Source organism: Engraulis encrasicolus, chromosome 4 (assembly GCF_034702125.1).
Source record: "Engraulis encrasicolus isolate BLACKSEA-1 chromosome 4, IST_EnEncr_1.0, whole genome shotgun sequence".
Taxonomy (NCBI): domain Eukaryota; kingdom Metazoa; phylum Chordata; class Actinopteri; order Clupeiformes; family Engraulidae; genus Engraulis; species Engraulis encrasicolus.
In genome coordinates this window covers 49,897,755-49,905,254 of record NC_085860.1, presented here as the reverse complement: position 1 = coordinate 49,905,254, position 7,500 = coordinate 49,897,755, and the positions used below count along the sequence as shown (strand labels likewise).

The 7,500-nt window shown below is 45.2% G+C and overlaps 1 protein-coding gene and 2 long non-coding RNA genes across 3 annotated transcripts in view; 1 reads left to right on the top strand and 2 right to left on the bottom strand.

The window, feature by feature from the left end:
• The window catches only part of roraa (RAR-related orphan receptor A, paralog a), a 542,001-nt gene that overhangs the window by 369,560 nt on the left and 164,941 nt on the right, over positions 1-7,500 (bottom strand). The gene's annotated exons all lie outside the window — the stretch shown is intronic.
• On the top strand, positions 1,396-2,981 carry LOC134446958 (uncharacterized). The gene is made up of 3 exons (XR_010034541.1): positions 1,396-1,724; positions 2,370-2,424; positions 2,597-2,981. It is a non-coding gene; the product is annotated as an uncharacterized LOC134446958 (long non-coding RNA).
• Positions 2,984-5,205, bottom strand: LOC134446957 (uncharacterized). The gene is made up of 2 exons (XR_010034540.1): positions 4,903-5,205; positions 2,984-4,307 (listed from the first exon to the last, which is right to left on the bottom strand). It is a non-coding gene; the product is annotated as an uncharacterized LOC134446957 (long non-coding RNA).

The following is a 7,500-nucleotide window of genomic DNA, read 5'->3' as shown; positions in this document are numbered from 1 at the left end:
ACCGCGGGACATTTTAGCCACTTGTGTCAAAAGTCAGTCGCTCTCATGAAGAGGGAAATCATGAAGGGCCTTTAATGTTCAATATTACAGCGATTCCACTTAGTTTTGTTATTTCAGAGGTTCGAAATATTAAAAAAACTGTGAAATGTGAAATTTCAACAGCTGACAAAGGCGGTTTCCCGCACAGTTGGGCTGCTTAGGATGGCCATCTGTGGGTAAAAAAGGCACCTAGCAGAAAAAGACCCAGTTTTTGGCCATAGAAATCAATAAAATTGGGTGGGATTTAGTCCTTCCAGAAGGGTTTTGAACATTTTTTTGGGGTTGGAAATAATCTGACCTCATCTGGCAACCCTGAGGTTCAAAGACACTGTGCCCTTCAACACTGCAGTCAGACAGACTCCGGGCCGACCCATAGCTTACTCCGTCGTAGAGCTTCAACTCACACAGTAGAGATTTGAACTGGGTGGTCTGCAGAGGTGGAACGTACCTAAGTATTTTTACTTTGTTACTGTACTTAAGTAGTTTTTTCTGGAATTTGTACTTACTTGAGTAAAAATAAAAATGCAGACTTTTACTTTTACTTAGTTAAATTTTTTTGACAATTACTTGTACTTTCTACTCCTTACATTTCTAGAGGAAGACTTTGTTCCAAGTTACATTTATCCTGTTGTGTTTCGTGGATATTTGAGTAGCCTCAGCTGACCAAGCCCCTCTTCCAAACTGACACCCAGACTGAGAGGAGTATCATATGTGAAAATGTGCAGAGAATATGTAAATCACCTTCCAAAAAAAGAGAGAATGTTTATGAGTCATGTCCGCCTGACTAGGTTATGCATTCTGGTCACGTGCAATTTGAAGTTAAATCAGTGGAAAACAGTTTATGTGGGAATCGATTTAAATGTAAATATATTGGCCACAAATATAGAGATGTATAAATGCCCGTATAGATATGATTCGGTGTCACAGAGTTTAAAGAAAATAATAACCATTTATCCAGGAAATGTACAATCCATATTTAATGTGGCGAGGGTAGTTTATGAATTACAAAATTATTGTGTGTGTGTGTGTGTGTGTGTGTGTGTGTGTGTGTGTGTGTGTGTGTGTGTGTGTGTGTGTGTGTGTGTGTGTGTGTGTGTGTGTGTGTGTGTGTGTGTGTGTGTGTGTGTGTGTGTGTGTGTGACTATGACATTTCATGTCTTCATTACTCATTACGGAATATATATGGAAACTGGCACATATCCATCATTTGCACTGACGTCACAATATTGCGTAATCATTTTCGCTGGACGGCAGAAGTACACATTCGTACATAGGAATTATGCAGACGAAGACAACTTTGACCATAAAATACCAACGAAACACGCAGTTCTTCTTTTTTTTTTTTTTTAAACGGGATATGTACCTGGCGTTATCAGTCTAGGTTGGCCACGGTGGATGTGTTCAAATCATAGATTTATTCAAATGTATTCTGCTCCACTAGGTGGCATAACCGGGACGGGTGGTACGGGAAACTGGGAGAAGAAGAGAAAATTGTTGCTTGCTTCCAGCCATGAACTTACTCTGCCTGCGATGTATTTTTTTTATCCCGTGTTTATTTTCTTCAGTTAAGTTGTGAACTTAAACCAAACCTCTGCATTGGCAAAATACTAGCACCTTTATGCACCGTTTCTTCATTGGTGGCTGGGCACCGCGGATGGCATCCCCTTCTTCGTGGCATGGCACAGGTAAGATAATGCTGCTAACCTAACTTACTACAAGACGCACGGCACATTTTGTGTCAGGCATTTCGCAAAGTGGTGTTTTGAATAGCATATCTTTTCATCTCAGATGTATCTTGTAGGTTAACTTGGATTCACTCGTTTCGTTTCATCCAAGTGGATTTCATTGTTGTTTCAGCCACGTCTGCACAATGTAGGCTATTGTAAAATATATTTCTATATCTTATTTTCTGTTTACATGTCCAATATGTTCATTTACTGTAGGCCTATTATTATTGACCACTTATGTTACCAGTCCATCACTGTTACCTGTCCTGTCTTGCACTTTCTGTCTGTCTGTAAATTGTCAGTCCTGTCTATGTCCTGGCATGGTAGAGAGAAAACGTAATTTCGTTTCCCTTGTATGACCATATGAAGAAAGTGACAATAAAAGCTGACTTGACATACTTCAATGTTTCAAATCGGTGTTGCATTACATTGCACATGTAGAAACACATAGGACAGAATGTCGGTTACATAGGCCTACTTTGATTAAATAATTTTGATTTGATTTGATTAAATAAATAATTTGAAAAGATGACCTTCACAAGAGAAAGATAAGCACAACAAACCTGTTATTTATCTTTTATTTTTATTGTTTTGTAATTGCAGGTTCATCAGTCAGGTGGTCAGCATGACGTCCAAGAATTGCATCCCAGCACCACAGGTAAATACATGACTAGTAAGTTGGGATGACTGTTATTTTCTGACATTTTACATCACATTTTAATTCAGACAATATTGCCAAGGGACTTAATTATTCAGTACTGTACCAGTACATTACAATGCATGGCTAGATTCATTTAAATAGCATGTTTGTCTTTTCTTTTTTTAATTAGATGGGGGAGCCAACATGAAGAGGTGTCCAGAGAGGCTTCTTTCGCTTGGGCTTTGCAGCAGCACCAGGACCTCACCATCAGTGATGCTGGTCCCCTCATCCATCGGGCCTACCCTTACATTCCTCCCCTGATACACTGATCACCTGTACCAGTTGTTGGAGTTTTCAGCAGGGCTCTAAATTATTTTTAATCACTAGTAGCCAAAATGGCTAGTATGTTAATCTCCGGTACATTAAATAATGGGTCAAAGTGCCAAGTATGTTTTTTCTTTTCTACCAGCAAAACTTAATTTTCCCAGCATTTGGCTGGTTGGCTGGTGAGCCCTGGTTGTCATTGATAGTGAGTAGTTGTGATAATAAATAACTGAAATGATGAAGTCCATCCAGACATGTTTTGCTTATTTTATTGCACTAATACAACAACGTAGAACATTTTCTGTGAACGTGAAGTGAAAGCCCAACTGGGAAACTCCAACTCCCATTGACATTGTGACACAGCACACAAGTGTTCACTGCACGAAATTGCATTTATGCTTCACCCGTGCAAGGCGGCAGTCCCCAATGGCGCCCGAAGTGCGGCGGTACCATTCTCAGGGTATCTCAGAGTGCGTCTTAATATGGGACCTTGCCTCCTCCACTTGCTTCTCGTCATGATGACATCACGGACATCATTATATTTCAATATCTTGCAAAAGCTCAATTGCAGAGTCTTTTTCTCATTTGCAATTGGGATGGTGAATGAAAAACAGTCCCTCAAAAGTTGTTGTGGCTAGGCTGACAGCTGGGAAACTTTATTGTTTTCTCCACGGAGGAGGGGCCAGGAGGCGGGACGAGGAGACAAGCGCAAGTGGAGGAGGCAAGGTTGCATATTAAGACGCACTCTCTGTCATGGAGGAGGATGGGGGAGAGCACTGATTATTTAACTCCCCCCACCAACCTGGTGGGTCGGGAGTCCAACCGGCAACCTTTGGGATACAAGGCTGACACTCTAACCACTTACCCATGACCGCCTGTCAATCTTCAGTCTAGTCTAACTAATTACATTGTCTCCACTAAATGTATATCTCAGGTGACGTGGGTATACTGGTATGGGGATAGAGCTGTATGTAAATAATATTAACTCATTTTAGCTGGCACCTGCAAAAAATGCCAGCTAATTGCCTATGCCCTTTTTAAGAAAGGTGCCCTCATCCTATAAAAAAACAAATACCTGTAACTAAATAAGTCTCTGAATATACATATACAGACATGAAATTAGTTTTAAAAGCTAAGACCATCCTCTTGCATTAGAAGATGTTAATTCAGCTCTAACATACCCACATTTTTAATCTAAAAAAAATCTAATATGTCATGCCTGAATGCTGTGTCGCTCCAGGCACCTAGGTCAATACAACGTGTTCACAGCATCCAGCATCAATGGGTTGACTATTACAGGCCTAGTTCAGATAACCATTTATTAATATAAATAAGTACTTGCACGTCTATTGTACATGTCCACCCCAGAATAGATATCCCCTCCCATCACCTACATAACCTTGAAATGTATTTGTACTTTGTGTCTAAAAATAAAGTCTTTGAGCCATTGAATGAACTGATTACTACATTGAGTTGGTGTGATAGGTTGAAATCGGCTAAACTTGGCTTGGTGTGCTGGACCTCTGGCTCTTCCATACATCCAATGTGTCATGACATCAGATCATCGCTCTTCTCATCTGGAGAAACAGAAAGAGAACACTTAGCTGACACTTATCCAAAGCAACTTTGTTACTCACAGTGAATTGTTAACTGTCCCTGCAGCATGGGGCTTGGTGCCTTCCTTGCTCAAGGGTACTTCAGCCTGGATGAGGTGAAGGGAGAGGTGTAGGATGGGATTTGAAACTGCAACCCTCCAATCTTAATACCACTTCCCAAACCATTAAGCCTCTGATGTGTGTGATTTCAGAGGGCAGGCAATTTGGATGACAACACAACAAAGTGGTGCACTGTGTATTATTGACAAGGACAACACCAAGACTGGTGGGCCTATGCATGTCATAGGCCAGCATGGATAAGGTCGTGACTAGCATTTCATGACAGCATCATGCTGGAGAGTAGGCCTAAGCTACTTGGGAAATCAGCGCTAGAGATGTACACATGGTTTATTTTTACATTTGAACCTTAACAGTATGAACGGCATAGCCTTGCTATTTCACCAAGAGCTTTATTAATTCCGTGTTTACGTTACAGCCTGCAATATCTTAGCATACGTCCATCATAGCGTGTTAAGAGACAAATGATGATATAAAGGATGGCAAATGAGAAACTTACCGTGGTGCTCATCCAGGCTACTCGAGTAGGCTAGTTTGATGGTTTTCCAGTTGGTTGCCGCGATTCACCTCAGCTTTCTCGTTTTATTTTGAGATCCAATGAAAAGTCACGCCTGGTTTGTAACCCTATCTGTTTTTGTAACAAACAGCACAATGGGTGTTTACGGTGTTTAGTTTATCGGTGATCCAAGTTAGGTTATGAGTTACTAAACGTTGCGAGTCCCATAGGAATCCATTCATTAATGCTGCACTCTGCCGTCCTCTTGCCGTCCAGTGGCCGTCCACTAGAACGTTTGACGTCACATGCAAATGATGGATTGTATACACCTTCGTGTGTGTGTGTGTGTGTGTGTGTGTGTGTGTGTGTGTGTGTGTGTGTGTGTGTGTGTGTGTGTGTGTGTGTGTGTGTGTGTGTGTGTGTGAGTGTGAGTGTGTGTGTGTGTGTGTGTGTGTGTGTGTGTGTGTGTGTGTGTGTGTGTGTGTGTGTGTGTGTGTGTGTGTGTGTGAGTGTGCCAGTTTCCATAAAACAGGGGCAACTTCCTTTGAGGCAGCTCTAGGGTCCATTCTGTCTCTCTCTCAGTTACACACACACACACACACACACACACACACACACACACACACACACACACACACACACACACACACACACACACACACACACACACACACACACACACACACACACACACACACACACACACCACTGCCAGCGAGGGAGCTCATTGGCTGTGTCAGCGGGCTATGTCAACAGGACAAACAAACAACACCACCCCCCCCCCCCCCCCGCTCCCTCCACCCCCACCCCCCCCTCTCTCCCTAACCACCCTCCCCACCTCCCCGCTCCCTCCACCCCCCCGCCCCCCCTCTCTCCCTCTGCTCTCCTCCCTCACCCCGCTCCGTCTGTTATCTGCATGCTCCTCTTCCATTCCCCATTCCTCCCCTCTCTCTTCCTCCTCTCTCTTCCTCCTCCTCTCTCTTCCTCCTCCTCCCTCTTCCTCCTCTCTCTTCCTCCTCCTCTCTCTTCCTCCTCCTCTCTCTTCCTCCTCCTCCCTCTTCCTCCTCTCTCTTCCTCCTCCTCTCTCTTCCTCCTCCTCTCTCTTCCTCCTCTCTCTTCCTCCTCCTCTCTCTTCCATTCCTCCCCTCTCTTCCTCTACCTCTCCTATCCTGCATCCCATTCCTCCCCTCTCTTCCTCTACCTCTCCTATCCTGCATCCCATTCCTCCCCTCTCTTCCTCCTCCTCTTCTATCCTGCCTTCCATTCCTCCCCTCTCTTCCATTCCTCCCCTCTTCCTCCTCCTCCCCTCTCTTCCATTCCCCATTCCTCCCCTCTCTTCCTCTTCCTCTCCTATCCTGACTCCCATTCCACTCCTCTCTTCCATTCCTCCCCTCTCTTCCTCTTCCTCTCCTGTCCTGCCTCCCATTCCACTCCTCTCTTCCTCTCACATGTCTCTTCCTCTTTCTCCTCTCTTCCGCTCACGTATCCCTTTCTCTTTCTCCACTCTCCTCCTCTTCCTCTCCCTTCTCACCGCTCTCTCTTCGTCTCGCACTCCTCCTCTTCCACCCTCATACATCCCCTTTTCATCTTTCTCTTCCTCTCTTTTCCTCTTCCTCTCCTTCACTTCTCCTCTCATTTCTTCTACTCTTCTTCCTCTGTCTTCATCATCCTCCCTTTTCCTCTCCTCTCACACCTCCTCTCCCTCTTCATGTCCTCCTCTCCTGCTTGCCCTCTTTTCATACTCCCTCATCCTCCTCTCCTCATCCCTCTTCCTCCTCCCTTCTTCATCACCCCTCATCTATCCTCTCCTCTTTTCTCAATTTCCTCTTCCTCCTCCACCACTATCTTCCTCTTCCTCCTCCACCTCTATCCTCCTCTTCCTCCTCCACCTCTATCCTCCTCTTCCTCCTCCACCTCTATCCTCCTCTTCCTCCTCCACCTCTATCTTCCTCTTCCTCCTCCACCACTATCATCCTCTTCCTCCTCCACCTCATCCTCCTCTTCCTCCTCCACCTCTATCCTCCTCTTCCTCCTCCACCTCTATCTTCCTCTTCCTCCTCTATCCCCCTCTTCCTCCTCCACCTTATCTTCCTCTTCCTCCTCCACCTCTATCCTCCTCTTCCTCCTCCACCTCTATCATCCTCTTCCTCCTCCACCTCTTCCTCCTCCACCTCTATCTTCCTCTTCCTCCTCCGCCTCTATTTTCCTCTCCAATGCTACTTCCTCTGTCCTTACTGACTCATGATCTCCAATTCCTCCTCCTCCTCCTCCTCCCTCTCCTCTCCCTCTTTCACCTTTTCCTCCCTCCTCCTCCTCCTCCTCCTCCTTCTCCTCCTTTTCCTCTCCCTCTTTCACCTTTTCCTCTCTCCTCCTCCTCCTCCTCATCTCCTCCACCTCCTCCCCTTCAGCTCCTCCTCTTCCCTCTCCTCCTCCTCTTCCTCTCCTCCTCCTCTCCTCCTCCTCCCTCTTTCACCTTTTCCTCCCTCCTCCATCCTCCTCCTCCCTCCTCCTCCTCCCTCCTCCTCCTCCCTCTCCTCTCCCTCTTTCACCTTTTCCTCCCTCCTCCTCCTCCTCCTCCTCCTCCTTCTCCTCCTCCTCCTC